A 14,582-nucleotide genomic window follows, 5' to 3' on the forward strand; every position below is an offset into this window, starting at 1 on the left:
TTTCCTCATGGTTGATAGGCGATTTGCCATTAACTGTTTTTATTGACCACTTTGGAATTTCCCCTTTTCCGCCCTTCTGCTTATGCTCCAAGTTCCCAGCTATGTTTTCCCGGTATTTCCCCTGCAACCCCCTTGAGCCGTTGGTGGTATGTTACTTTGCTACTCTGCCGTCCTCTCTGTATCCCCTATTGACTTCCCTGAAGGTTCTGTTGCCCTGACCTCAAACGATTCTTTGTTGTTATTATCGTATCCCCTGTTGTTTTACCCGTCTTTGCTTCTACATTATTTTCCTATTATGCCTGTTGCCCTCCTGAACCGTGGACCCTGTGGTCCCTTTCATCTTTTAAACCGTTAAACATGTACTGATTATAACTCTCCTTGACCCCCCCTCTGTCCGGGTAACCGTCCATTTCCTTCTCAATTCCCGGTCGTATTCCTTTCGTGTATCCCCCCTAATGCTTTGTATACCTTCAAGACCCCTTGTTGCTAGGTTAACAATGCCCCTCCATCCTCTGGGTATTTTTGTAATACCGTCGGTGCCCCTTTGGGGGCTGTGCCCCGAATTCCCTGGGTCACCTGGTGGCAATGGGCCTGCCCCTGCGCTCTTACCTGCCCGTTCAACGCCAGAGCCCTTCTCACTCTTCTTACCTATTAATCCTTACCATTTTACCCATGTTTCCAAAGGTATCCCACTGTTCCTTCTTGCTGTACTCTACCTTGGTTGTGGAATTGGACCTGCCCCTGCACTCTTGCCTGCCCCTTCTATATGAGAACCCTTCTCTCTCTCCTTACCTAGTACCCCTTCCCATTTTACCCATGCTTCCAAGGGGTCCCTCTCTTCCTCCTCTCTGCTCTCTACCTCGGTTGTGGAAACCCCTTCCTCCTTGTATTTATTCGGCTTTCTCCCCCTCCTGTCGCTGGTTCTGGGCGACTTACCCGTACCAGTGATGCCTGATCTTAACCTTTTTACAATGTGCTTCCAATTTTTCTTCTGTCCTGTTGGTAGTGCCCCCTCTCCTGTTGTCATTGATTCGCTGCCACTGGACTCTTCACTCAGCAAAGGCGACATTTCCCTTGCCCTGTCCTCCTTCCGCAGGATGCCCCATACCCCTTGGGCCCCCAACACTTTTCCGGCCTTCTTGGCCCAACCGCTGCATTCCTTTGCCACCTTTGCTCTGCCATTTTATTTTCACCTTGCCTAGCTTATTTCCTGTCAGCTTTCTTCCTCCTGTTTCCCTTGTGCTTCTCCTGGTTTGTCAAATTCTGCTGCTGTATCCCCTCTCCTCTTTGGGTTGTTATTTATTCTCGCCCACTCATAGTTGGTACTCCTTTCTCAACCTAGGGAAGCTGAAACGCTGGGGTAGCCTTGCCGGCTTCGAACCTGCAAACTGCAGTACCCCAAAGAGCCGCGAGGGCTGAACACACTCAGCTATCTTACCGGCTGAAGAGATGATTTATAGTGTCCATTTTGAACCTTCTCTCTCTCCAACCTATTTTACATACCATATCACCCAACTGACATTGGTATTCCCCCTCTTCTTTGAGAGTGATTTGTACTTTTTCGTGACATACCCCTTCATAAGAAAATAATTCTATACCGATAGCCCCTTGCGCTCTGCACCTCGTGGACTGTAGTCCGAAGTTCTACCCTTGCACCAACCCCTAGTACAAACCGCCCATATATATAGGCAGGCTTTCCGCCAATATGTTGATCGCTCGCTATTCACCCCACATTAGCCGCCTCACTGCGCGCGGGGTGGCACCCCTTGATGCAGCGTGCCAGTCGGTGTTACCGTATGGATGGTTCTGGCGGGATCCCCCTCGTTCACCCCGCTGGCTGTTCCACTATAATCTCCTTGTTGGGCCCCGCTATCATGGCGCAACCACTCCTGACCGACACCTCCTTTGTTTTACCAGCCTTCAAAACCTAAGAGTTCTATGTGAGGACAGCCTATTTACTTGTTGCATGCTTTTTGCCCTGGGGCCTGTCCTTTAGACCCAAATAATTTACCCGCCACTGTACTAAGCATTAGGATCCGTTGCTGCATGAAATCTGTGGGCGGTCGGGCTGCACCCTTAGCTTCCCGCCTGGCTGTCCATAATACTATTTGGTCCTTAAAAGTGCTTTCTTGCGACCTCCCCTCTTCAGAGCACTTCAACAATAATTGTTGTTTATATTTATCTGTGTAACTGTAGTAACCTTGATAGTAATCTCTGCCGCAATAGTGTTATCCTTAATATCCTACCCTGCTTCAATTCTCATTGTTTATTTTGTTATTATCATTTCTGTTCTTCTACTATCTTCAACAGAGGAGTTATGGTTCAGCCGCAGGTGCACTCGCCACCTGAGCTAACCCATCCGTTTGAAACAGCACAAGTAAAAATAGCGCTGCGCAACAACCTACTGCCGTGATGGTTGGGTTGGCCTGAACAGTGCCCGGAATGGATCGAACTCACGACCCTCAGATTATAATGCAGACCCTCTTATAGCTTTAATGGCCCTCTCTGACCCACTGCGCTGACCTTTTAATTAATTGTGCTGGTCTTCCACTGCCAGGCCTGAGCTGAACTATGCAGCCGTGCCCCGCCTTGCGGCTTTGCTCTTTATGTGTTAGGAATTCTATCATTGTACCAATGCTGTTATCTGATCCGAGAGGAGCTACAGATGTTACCAAGCCTTATACAAGCAGCGGAGCTCCGATCAGACAACCCTTTTGTATATGAACCATTGTGATGGAGGTCATGGCCCGAGTTCATTAAGATCTCGTTCCTATTCGGTCTCAAAACTATTAAAACTTGCTTACTTAACGGAGGAGTGTTAAATTGCCATTTGTAGTTGCCAAACATGTGATACAGCCTACTTGCCCCATAAACCGGGTGCCGCCACATTGTATTTAACAGATGCATTTGTACAGATATATACCGATGTATTTGTGCATCTGCAATGTCAGCAGTACAGGTTTTCTGGTAGTTCGGTGATCCTGCTTTAGCTGAACAGCCTGCACTTTCTTTTATGCGACACAGGAGACCTAACCTAATTGGGTTGAATCAGCAGTAAGGCGGGAGAATACCGGACCACACATGAAAGGGAACTTACTATAAAGAATAGGTTTGTTGGTACCGTAAACGTGAAGAATTTGTTTCGAATCAAGAATGGTATGTACTGCGTGCTTATCCTTAGGTTAATCACTATTTTGACACATGAACAATCCCACCTTGCCAAACATCCTGTCTGCTTACGTGAGGCAGACAAGCCAAACAAACACGTGTTTTTTCCTATTAAAACCTCTCTGCGGAGACTTTAAAGACAGGGCAAAGCACGCAGCACTTGGTTGATGCATTGCACTCGACTTTAACTACGGTATACCAATACTGAGCTAGGGAGCAATTTAGTAGCTCGACCCACAAAAACTGGGATATGCAGTAGGAAGCGTTAATCCCGGGCTCTTTTCGCTTCCTGCTAGCTTGCTCTCTGGTATTGGGACACGCCCCTTTGTTAACTGTGTCCCTGGAAGCGAGCGCGCTTGTTTCGCGGGCTTCTCGTGTTTTGTGTCCCCGTGAGCCGGCCCTCCTCCTGCTGGGTCTGCCTCCGAGCCCACCTCACTCGAGCTTCAAAACCTTGGCTCACCTGCTGCTCGTCTGTTCTTTTCTACGGCGGCCCCGCCGCGGCCTTTGGTCTTCCCCCCGGCACCGTACGATGGTCACTGCTCGTGGCTGCCTGCTCCTCTCGGTGGACTATTCCTCCGCTCTGTACCCTGGTCACAGCACCCAGCCTGCTACTCCCACGCGCTTTGCTTCATCCGGCAGTCCTCTCTCCTTGCATGATCTGCTTCCCGACCACGGTAGGACTAATGCTTGACAAGTAGTGAGCCCGCAAGAGCAAACCGTTTCACTTGCCAAGTGAGAGAGTTAACAAACCAGTGAGCCCCAGGAGCAAACCGTTTTTCTTCTCCCTTCCTCAGGCCTTAAGGAGCTCACCCGAGAAAGGTGGGCTCCTTACCTGATTTGTTCCTTCTTTCCTTTTCCTGGTGTATTTATACCCCTTTGGCTCTTTGTTCCTTTCCTGGGGGCCGGGTTTCTCCCGGCCCCCTGCTGTTAGTTTTCACACCTTTCCCGTGTGCTGCTTCCTGCCCTTTCCTGGGCTTTTGTTTATTGTGGCGCCATTTGGACGCCCCTCCCTGTGCCCTTCTCGCCACTTCCACCCCCACCCTGCGCCTAACCTCCCAGGCCCTCCATCGGTTCGCATTACATGCGACCCGGGGCCTGGGGCATTCACCCTCTGCGAACCCGCGGGTTCCGTGATCTAATCTGCATATTAGATCATGGAGCCCCCAGGTTCTCTGAGGGTCAGTGACCTGGTGAGGGCAAACAAAGGAACTGTAACTTCCCTGATGACCCCTCAGATGAGGGGTCATCAGGGAAGTTACAGTGACCGACAGAAGTGCCAGCCAGCCTCAGCGACGCTGTGCCTGGCTGGCACTTCTGTCAGCTCGCTGAAATTAAACTGGAGGGCGCATCTCCCGTCGCGGCTGCGGCGGGATAATGCATCCCGCCAATGTTGTGTGGGATGGGGGGCCCCGGCAGGGCCCAGGCTCAGTTCCACTTTAAGCACTGCTTCTGGGGATTCTAGTGCAAGCGTTGATCCCGAAGTCGCCACAGCAACTTCCAAGTGGCATTGCGAGGCCACGAGGAGATGGTCTGATCGGAGCCTTGTCAGTATCACTATTAATTAATTGGCAGTAACCATGAGCACATGTCTCACTCTTAGGCAGTTCTGGAAATGGGGAATTTGTACTGGGGGAACCTTCTAATCCTTGCAGGGGCGGGCCGTGGGGAGGAGGAGGAAGGGCCAAGGGGCATGGTTCCAGGCCAGGTCAGGCGATGCAGTATATAACCCAATCCTGGAGATTTGCATAAAAGCAAACAGCATTATGGAAACATCAGTATGTCCAGAATTGTAAATTTGAAACTTGTCTTATTGTGATTCAGGTAAGAAACCCTTTTGAGCGAATAATGGAAGTTGGACTCTGGAGTTTGAATTGATCACACTACTCACCCTAATAAAAACATCTCTCCACATTTTTTTCAAATTAATGTTATTTGGTTGAAAACAGCCTTTAACATATACACATTACGCAACATCACAAGTTATTAAAAAGACAAAAGGTAAACTTTGTAAACACCAGTCACAAGTTTCATAAAAAATAAAAAAGAATTAATCACATCTTAAAAACATTTAAATATAATACACATTATACTGATTCGTCTGACTGATATTACCAACATATAAAAAAAGGTTAAAAGATATTTTACATATATCTTACTTAGCAATGTGTGCAGTTCTTACTTTGATCTAGGGCCAGCAATACAGAGTTTTACCCTTATAATAATTTGCAACAACATACTCAAAAGTCAATCTCCAAATCCAGGGAGTGAATAAAATGAGTTACCACTAAAACTGTCGAAGTTGTGTGGCCTGATAGACAAATGGGCCACATACTTTCTGCTTCGCACATATATTCTTGGAAAATACTTTCCATAAGGTCCCACCTGCGCCCCCGAAGGGCCGGGGAATGGATATGTAAATGTTTTAGTGTCTCGCAGTCAGAGGCGATCTTACACCACACCTCATGTTCTTTGATAACCCCATATCTTGCTAAGATTTGTTTTGTTTTATATAAATAAAGCCAAAATCCTAGAAAACCATATCTAGTAGATTTGACAGGAAATATAGAAAGGAAAGGTGCCAATGTTCCAAGCTTCTTATGATCAAATTGAAGATGATTGAGCGAGGGATACAAATGAAATATTTCAATAGTTGCAATCCAATCTGAGTTGAATAATAGTTTTTTCGTGTGCATTGGAGTGTCTCTAGGGTCCAAAAAAGAACTATCAAAGTCTGTCAGAAGTTGAATACAAAACAGATAGACTTCTCTGAACCATGTACTTGACTGGGCCTCAAGTATAGTATTCAAATATTCAAATAGAAATGCTGCAGATGGAAATAACATTTTCCATATAAGTGAAGATTTTCCAGACTGCACGAGCACGTAATGTCATGAATCGTCGGACGTGTCCCTTTTGGACTTCATGGTCCCTGGCACATATGGGCTTGCACTCTGCAGTACTACCAACATGGCCAACAAACACGGAACGTTGCTTACCAGCTTCCGTGCTGGACGTAGTACGTTCTATAAGTAAGCCACGTCCCCGTGGCCCCACGCGTCTCAACGCTACTGCTTGCAGTGGCTAGACGTATGCTGCCGTAGTTCGCTCTCGCTGACTACTTGATTCCCGGTTCCTGGTCCTACTGTCCCTTCCGCCTTCATTCCCTTCCGTTCACCTTCCTCCTGTTTCCCGGACTTCCTTATACCCGTCTCCGAGTACACTTCTTTGATTCCTGGATTTCCCGGACATACTGAACGTTCCAGGCGTTGGAATGCCAAACGCACACTGGAATCCGAAGACGTCCACACGGGACTATACAAGACCCGGACTGTGCGCAAGAAGGCTCCTTCACAGAGCTCCAGCAAACAACAGAGACAGGTGAAAAGGGGGGAAACCTGTGACAGATTGAGACGCCAACGAACTGAAATAGATACAAACATGGAGGTGGCACTTGAAGATCTCATACGCGGCATGCAGGAGTTAACAACTGAAGTGCAGAATCTTAAGGCCGAGAATGCTGAGTTAAAACAATTAGTCTTGTCCCGGGATTCCACGACCAAGGAAAGCGTATTGCTGGTCGAAGTAGTTGATAAATATGACGGTTTGTCAAAAACCCTTCGCGGATTCATTGACTCGTGTTTAGTCCATTTCACCTTCAAGCCCTATTACTTTTCTACCCTCAGGGCAAAGGTGGGCTTTATGATTTTGCATCTTTCCGGGAATGCATTGACTTGGCCCAAGCCCTTGGTTAATTCCGGAGATGCCCTCCTGGATGACTACGATGGATTCGTACAGGCTCTAAAGACCATGTTTGACCGCCCAGAACAGGTCTATAGTGCCCAGGAACGCCTACTGGATTTCCAACAAGGTTCCCAAGACATGCTTACATATGTAACACGTTTTAAGCAATTGGCCAAACAAGCAGATTGGTCCTCAGAAGCCTGCTTTACCCTTTTTCGAAGAGGACTAAATGAAGAAATAAAAGATGAGCTAGCCAGAGTGGCTCGACCAGGAACATTCCAGGCTCTTATGGACCTCTCCCTACAGATAGATTTCCGTATCCAGGAAAGGAAGGCAGAAAAGAAGAAGTCTAGACTGTCTTTCCAAAAGACCTCCAGGGAAACCTCCTCGAAGGCTGAGCACACTCCTACCCCCGCTAATGAACCACAACCCATGCAACTCTGGGCCTTCCGCAGACCCATATCCCCGCAGGAACAAATGCGACGGATTCACACTAGGCTTTGTATGTATTGTGCCTCAGACAAAGATCTAGTGAGGGAATGTCCTTTAGCCCCTCCAGGGCATTCAGGAAACGCCAGCTCCCGATCCTAGATGGAGCACAGTTTCGGGAGAGAGAAGTCTGCTCCACGTCTATTCCATCCTTGAACTCGCCTGGAAAAAACAATCTTGTGATATTACAGGCCTTTCTATCGCCATCCAAGAACGAAACCTACCCCATTTTGGCATTGGTGGATTGTGGAGCCATGGGGATATTTATAGATCAAGATTGGGTCACTAACCACCACATTCCATATGAAACACGAGGCATCACGCAACCTGTAGAGGCTATTGATGGACGACCCCTCTCTTCAGGACCAATAACTCTACAAACCCGGGAGTTGCAGCTCTCGATAAATCACCATCAAGAGGTGATCAAATTTGACATCATAAAGTCTGCTGACTGCCCAATGGTGCTGGGTATGCCTGGTTACAAAAGCACAACCCATACATCAACTGGGCAGCAGGTTCCTTGTTCCTGGGTTCAGAGCATTGTATATCTCTTTGTCTATTCCTGGATTCCTCACCGACATCTCCTGGAGGTACACTGTCAAACCAGCAAGGGCCATTCATGGTCTCAAATATCATCCAGGTTCCTAGGGCCTATCAGGATTACACCAATGTGTTTTCAACTGCCATAGTTCAGGCCCTACCACCTCACAGACCTGAAGACTGTGCTATAGACACTGAACCCTCAGCCGTGATTCCCTTTGGAAGAATGTTCATTTTGTCCGAACCTGAGAAAAGGGCCCTCCGTGAATACTTGGATACCAACCTTGAAAATGGCACTATACAACCATCCAAATCACCCGCAGGAGCTTCGTTGTTTTTCGTTCCTAAAAAAGACACCAAAGAGCTTAGGCCTTGGCTTGATTATCGTGGTTTGAATCAGTGCACCCTGAAGGACCGCTATCCATTGCCCTTAATCTCAGACATCTTGGAAGGAGCAAGAGGAGCTGTAGTTTTCACGAATGTAGGTCTCAGAGGTGCCTACCATCTGATCCGTATCAGAGAAGGTAACAAATGGAAAACGGCCTCTAGAACGCCCTTTGGTCACTTTGATTACCTGGTCATGCCCTTCGGACTCGCCAATGCTCCAGCGGTCTTCCAACGTTTCATGGATCAGGTGTTTTCTGATATGTTGTTCCTCTTCGTCATAGAATACCTGGATGATATCCTAATATTTTCTAAGGACCATCTTCAGCATGAAGAGCATGCAAAGGCAGTGTTACAGCGACTACGCGAACAGAAGCTTCTGGCTAAACCCGAGAAATGCCTTTTCCACATCTCCACTGTTCACTATCTAGGATTTGTCCTTAGTCCAGAAGGGATAGGAATGGACCAATCAAAGGTAAAAGCCATACTATCCTGACCTGTTCCAACAACTGTGAAACAGATCCAATCCTTCCTGGGGCTTGCCAACTTCTACCGGAAATTCATACCCTCCTTTTCTGAGATAGTTCAACCGATCGTTAAATTGTTAAAAGAAGATACTCCCTTTCTCTGGACCACATCCCAAGAGGAGGCATTTCAACGGTTGAAAAAAGAGTTTACACAAGCCCCCATCCTGGCTCAACCTGACATCAATCGACCATTCCTAGTGGAAACGTATGCCTCTAACTACGCCATTGGAGCAGTTCTAAAGCAAGAATTCAAGGATAAATTAGAACATCCCATTGTTTATCTTTCACGAACACTAAGTCCCAGCGAAACCCATTATTCTGTTTTGGAAAAGGAAGTGTTAGCCATCTGTCAAGCCTTCACAGAGTGGCGTCATCTACTTCTGGGAGCAAAACATCCAGTTCAAGTCCGCAAGGACCATCGGAATCTTCAAGTTCTACAGTCCCTGGAATGTAGAAATAGTCGTCAGGCTCGCTGGGCCTTCTTCTTTGACCAGTACCAATTCCAGATCCAGCATGTCCCTGGAACACAGAACATAATTGCTGACGCCTTATCCCGGTGTCCCGACTACGAAACTCTTGAGGATCGGTCCTTCCCAAAGATGTTTCCCAACACAATTTTTGTAGCTGAAGCAATCGGCCTCCTGGAAGACGTCCGGATACAAACCCAGTCCTCTGACCTCTGGAAGGAATTTATGGGGAAGAATCGCTGGATTCTAAGAAAGGACGGGTATCTGTTCAAGGATAACGGCCTGGTCATCCCCACACAGAAACTACAACAAAAAATCATAAATCTCTGTCACGATACCCTTCACTCAGGACATCGTGTTATCACCAACACCCTCCGCCTAATACAAAGACAATTTTGGTGGCCAAGAATAAAGACTGATGTTCAACTGTATGTCCAAACCTGTGCAGTTTGCAATCAAAATAAACATGATAACCAGAGGCCGGCGGGCCTCCTACTTCAACCTACGTTACCAACAAGACCCTGGGAAGTCATTGCTACAGACTTCATTGTAGAATTACCCCCTTCCAGGGGATACACGACCATCATGGTCACCATTGATATATTCACTCATATGGCTCATTTTACACCACTGTACTAACTACCATCTTCATCAGAACTTGCTGGAATCTTCCTGGAACACATATTTCGACTTCATGGACTCCCTTCCAAGATTATATCTGACAGAGGGCCTCAATACATTTCTCAGTTTTGGAAACACTTATGCCGAATACTAGGGATCCAACACGCCCTCTCCTCAGGCTATCATCCACAGACCAACGGAGCTACGGAACGTGTGAACCAAACCCTAGAGCAGTATCTTCGATGCTTCACTACCAAGGTACAGGACGATTGGTCACTCTTAATACCCCTGGCTGAATTCGCCTACAACAATTCGGATCACTCGGCTGTCAAGACCAGCCCTTTTTTCTGCAGTCAAGGATTCCACCTTTCAGTCCTACCTTCCGTTCTCCCACATCCTACACCAGTACCGACAGTCGACTCCTGGATCGAAACTCTCATCAACGTACACAAGGAAGCCAAGGAACACCTGGAAAGGGCCTGAACTCACACCAAGCATTATGTGGATTCCAAAAGAAGACCAGGACCATCCTATGCAGTGGGTGATAAGGTCTGGCTATCCTCAAAACTACTGCCTCGACATCTACGGCCGAACAAGCTGGCTCCCCGGTACTATGGCCCCTTTTCCATAAAGGAAATCATAAACCCAGTGGCCTTCCGACTCAAACTACCAGACTCTTGGAAGAAGGTCCACCCAGTGTTTCATACGTCCCTACTGAAGCCATACATCCAGTCTTCCCGAACTGCTCCCAGGCCTAACCCTGTAATTATCAATGATCAACTGGAATACGAAGTGTCCAGAATATGTGACTCCAGATACAAACGTGGTCAGCTACAATACCTGGTTGAGTGGAAAGGGTACCCTCCTAGTGAACGCACCTGGGAACCAATGTCGAATCTGAATGCTCCCAGATTACTCACAAGGTATCATCTCATACACCTGGGCAAACCCGGAGGGACAGGTCTTCGGAGGAGGCATGCTGTCATGAATCGTCGGACGTGTCCCTTTTGGACTTCCTGGTCCCTGGCACATATGGGCTTGCACTCTGCAGTACTACCAACATGGCCGACAAACACGGAACGTTGCTTACCAGCTTCCGTGCCGGACGTAGCACGTTCTATAAGTAAGCCACGCCCCCGTGGCCCCGCGCGTCTCAACGCTACTGCTTGCAGTGGCTAGACGTATGCTGCCGTAGTTCGCTCTCGCTGACTACTTGATTCCCGGTTCCTGGTCCTATTGTCCCTTCCTCCTTCATTCCCTTCCGTTCACCTTCCTCCTGTTTCCCGGACTTCCATGTACCTGTCTCCGAGTACACTTCTTCGATTCCTGGATTTCCCGGCCATACTGAACGTTCCAGGCGTTGGAACGCCGAACGCACACTGGAATCCGAAGACGTCCACACGGGACTATACAAGACCTGGACTGTGCACAAGAAGGATCCTTCACAGGGCTCCAGCAAACAACAGCGACAGGTGAGAAGGGGGGAAACCTGTGACACGTAATGATACAATGCCAAGATCATACCTAATTGTGTCAATTTGCACAGAATTAGGCAGCCATAACACTCCATGCCAAATCAAGGCCCCCAATATGGGCAAATAATCCAGAAGTGCTAGTGGATAGATATCAGCACCATATAGGAGTTTTGATACAATCTTACATTCATAGTATCTTAAAATAAGCTTCAGAGTGAATTGTTACGCTCAACTGATATCCCCGGGGGCGTCTGGAAGGCTCTGAGATCTGGAACCCTGGATGCGTAGTTGCCCAGTGCTGAATAATGAATCTGCAATTACAGAAGGGAGGATTTGTGATAACTGTCTCTAATGGGTGAATCTCCCACCTCCCTCTGACCGATTCCCTTCCCACTGGGTTCTTTTCTCACCTTAGTTATTTGTAGGGTGAGCTATCTGTCCTGCGTTTCTTGTGCAGGGGCGCTTGACGTTTGTTGGCGAGCTGTCAGAGTTGCTTCACTGGTGCAGTTCTCCTTCCTTGGGCCCAGGCCTGTTGTGACCCCGAATCTGCTGGTAGGCAGGTAGGTTTGTTAATTGTAAGTCTTTGTTCTGTTTATGGTGGGAATTCGTTAATGTCTTTATTTCCTTCTTTTCAGGTGCGAAGGTCTTGATGCTGGCGTGCCGGATGTAGAGGCACGTTTTCTAGGTAAGAGAAAGCGTGAAGCGCAGCACCTTTATTGTCTTTTAAAGCTAACCTGTGTTTTCCTCTTCTTCTCCTCACAGGCCGCTGTGGTGCTACGAGTGGATGAGAGCGCAATAAAAAACAGGCCCCCGGAATCCGTTAAGGTAAGTTCAGCGCTGTGCGGTTGTTTAATATTGAAAGCGAACCTGAATATGTCTCTTTTCCTTTGCAGATGTTGCTGTGGTGCTCCGGATGGAAGTGTGGCATAGCGCGATGGAATTAAAGTAAGACTGATGGAATTCGATGTTTTGAAAGCGTGCGTTCTAATATTGTTTTTCCCTTTCTCGTTATTGCAGGTCGCAATGTTCGAATAGCTGCTGTGGTAGCGTTTCGCCGGAAATCCTTAAGCTAGTACTCACAGGTGAGTGATGTTTCTTCTTCTCTCGGTTCCACAGATTGCAGCCCAGTTGAGATGCTGAGTGTTGGCTGGTGTTTTCTCAGGTAAAACAGAATAATCTTGTTCTTGTTCTTGCAGGATTACAGGAAGATGCTGAAGACCAGGAGCTGAGCAGCACTGTAAGAAGCGGTTGGCAAGTGTGAATGTATAAACCAAGCTTACACTAGCCATACATCTCCACACCCCACTAGGAATTATAATTGTTTCTTTCGTTCCTTGGTTTTCCTTGGAATGTACACAGGTGGACTCCCATAAATAAAACAGGGTGAAAACTAAATAACTTTATAATATTTTTCTACCTATAAGGATAGAATTCATGTCCTGTGATATTTAGAATTGTTTTGTTTAAATGTATTGTTTAAATGTAAAGTCTTTTTTTCAGTGGTTTGTCCTTTTGAATTGTTTAATTTTTTGTATATTTTCTTTACTTTACCTGTTTCCAACTATTATTGTTTTTTTACGGTGCATGATTTATTCTGATGCCGTTAACATGATTATAATATGTTATGTATTCAAAATTGAACCTGCTTCCAGATAATATTTTGTTAAATGACATTGAGGCTCATGCACAAAAGATTGTTCATTTCATTAAAATAACGAGAAATACTAATTTTTGTATGATCAAGATTCTGCATTGTGTCAAATGTATATCTTCAAAGCAATGATCTTCTGATAACATTAATGACATAATTATATGCAAAGAAGAGGTTAAACACACATAACTTAGGAGCAATAGATTTGGTCTGTGGTAACCCTTGCTTAAAACAGTTTAACACACAAACTGAGGTTAGAGAAAATAAGGTGAGCATCGGTAATGGATATACCGCATCACCATTACTTTATTCCCTGTGGGGACACAATTTTGTGATTTTTGTTGAAGACCAGGAGCTGGACACGGTGAGCGTCATGCTGCGGGTTGCAGAATAACTCGAAGTGTGTTCTGCAGTCAGGGTGTGGTTTATATAGCCCAGGTAAAGTAGTACCAGGGAAAGTAGTGCCAGGCCTGCCACACCCAAAGCACTAGACCGCATGGCTTGGTTCTTAGAACTAGACTGTGTGGGTGCTTCCATGTTGGATTTAAAGGCCCATGTACATAAATGGGACCTAGTTTGAACAGCCCTTCCTTCCTACATGTGAGCATGGTGCCAAAGGTGCCAGGACTGACTCCAGGAGCCCTTTTGCAGTGGTTTTAAGGCCCTCAGGGTTCTGGTGGGAGCCTGCTTGTGGCACAACTTGTGCCCCCTCACAGTGGTCATGACAGCACTCCCCCCCAAGGCCCCTCTCATGGTATCCTTCCTGTCTGGTCCGGGTTTGGTGGGGTTATTCATGTGAAACCTCTTAATCAGATGTGGTGCGTCAATATGTTCACTTGGTTCCCAAGTTCTGTCTTGAGGCCCGTACCATTTCCAGTCCACCAAATAGTATAGCTTAGATCTGGTACGTTTCGAATCCAGGATGTATTTAACTTCAAATTCAGGCTCTCCATCAACTAGCACAGGTTTTGGTGCTGTTAAGACTCGGGTTCCTGGTTGTACAGGTTTTACAAGTGACACATGGAACACCGGATGAATTTGCATGCTTGGTGGTAAGGCTAACTTGACGGCCACTGGATTTATCACTGATTCAATGGTATAGGGTCCTAGATATCTTGGACGAAAGGTCCGGGTACCTTTTATGGGCACATGTTTTGATGCCAACCAGACTTCATCTCCAACTTGGTAATCGGGAGCTTTCTTTCGATGCCGGTCCGAGAATTATTTTTGTCTGTCTTTGGCTTGCAGTGAATGTTCATTTGCCCTTTTGAAGACTTGGGCTATGCTTGTGTGTAGAGTCTTTAATGCTGGCATTTCCAAGGTCGTGGGGGAGTCTAGTTCAGAGGTACGTGGATGTCTTCCGTATATATTGTGTAGAACGGGCTTTGTCCCGTGGTGGTGTGTATGGAGTTATTGTATGCATATTCCGCTATCCATAACAAGTCTTTCCAATTCTCTTCCACTTGATGCAGCATGTAACGTAGATACTGTTCTAATGTCTGTTTTTTTCCTTTTGTTT

The sequence above is a fragment of the Ambystoma mexicanum genome, chromosome 4p (assembly GCF_040938575.1).
Source record: "Ambystoma mexicanum isolate Mex_15411 chromosome 4p, UKY_AmexF1_1, whole genome shotgun sequence".
Classification (NCBI taxonomy): domain Eukaryota; kingdom Metazoa; phylum Chordata; class Amphibia; order Caudata; family Ambystomatidae; genus Ambystoma; species Ambystoma mexicanum.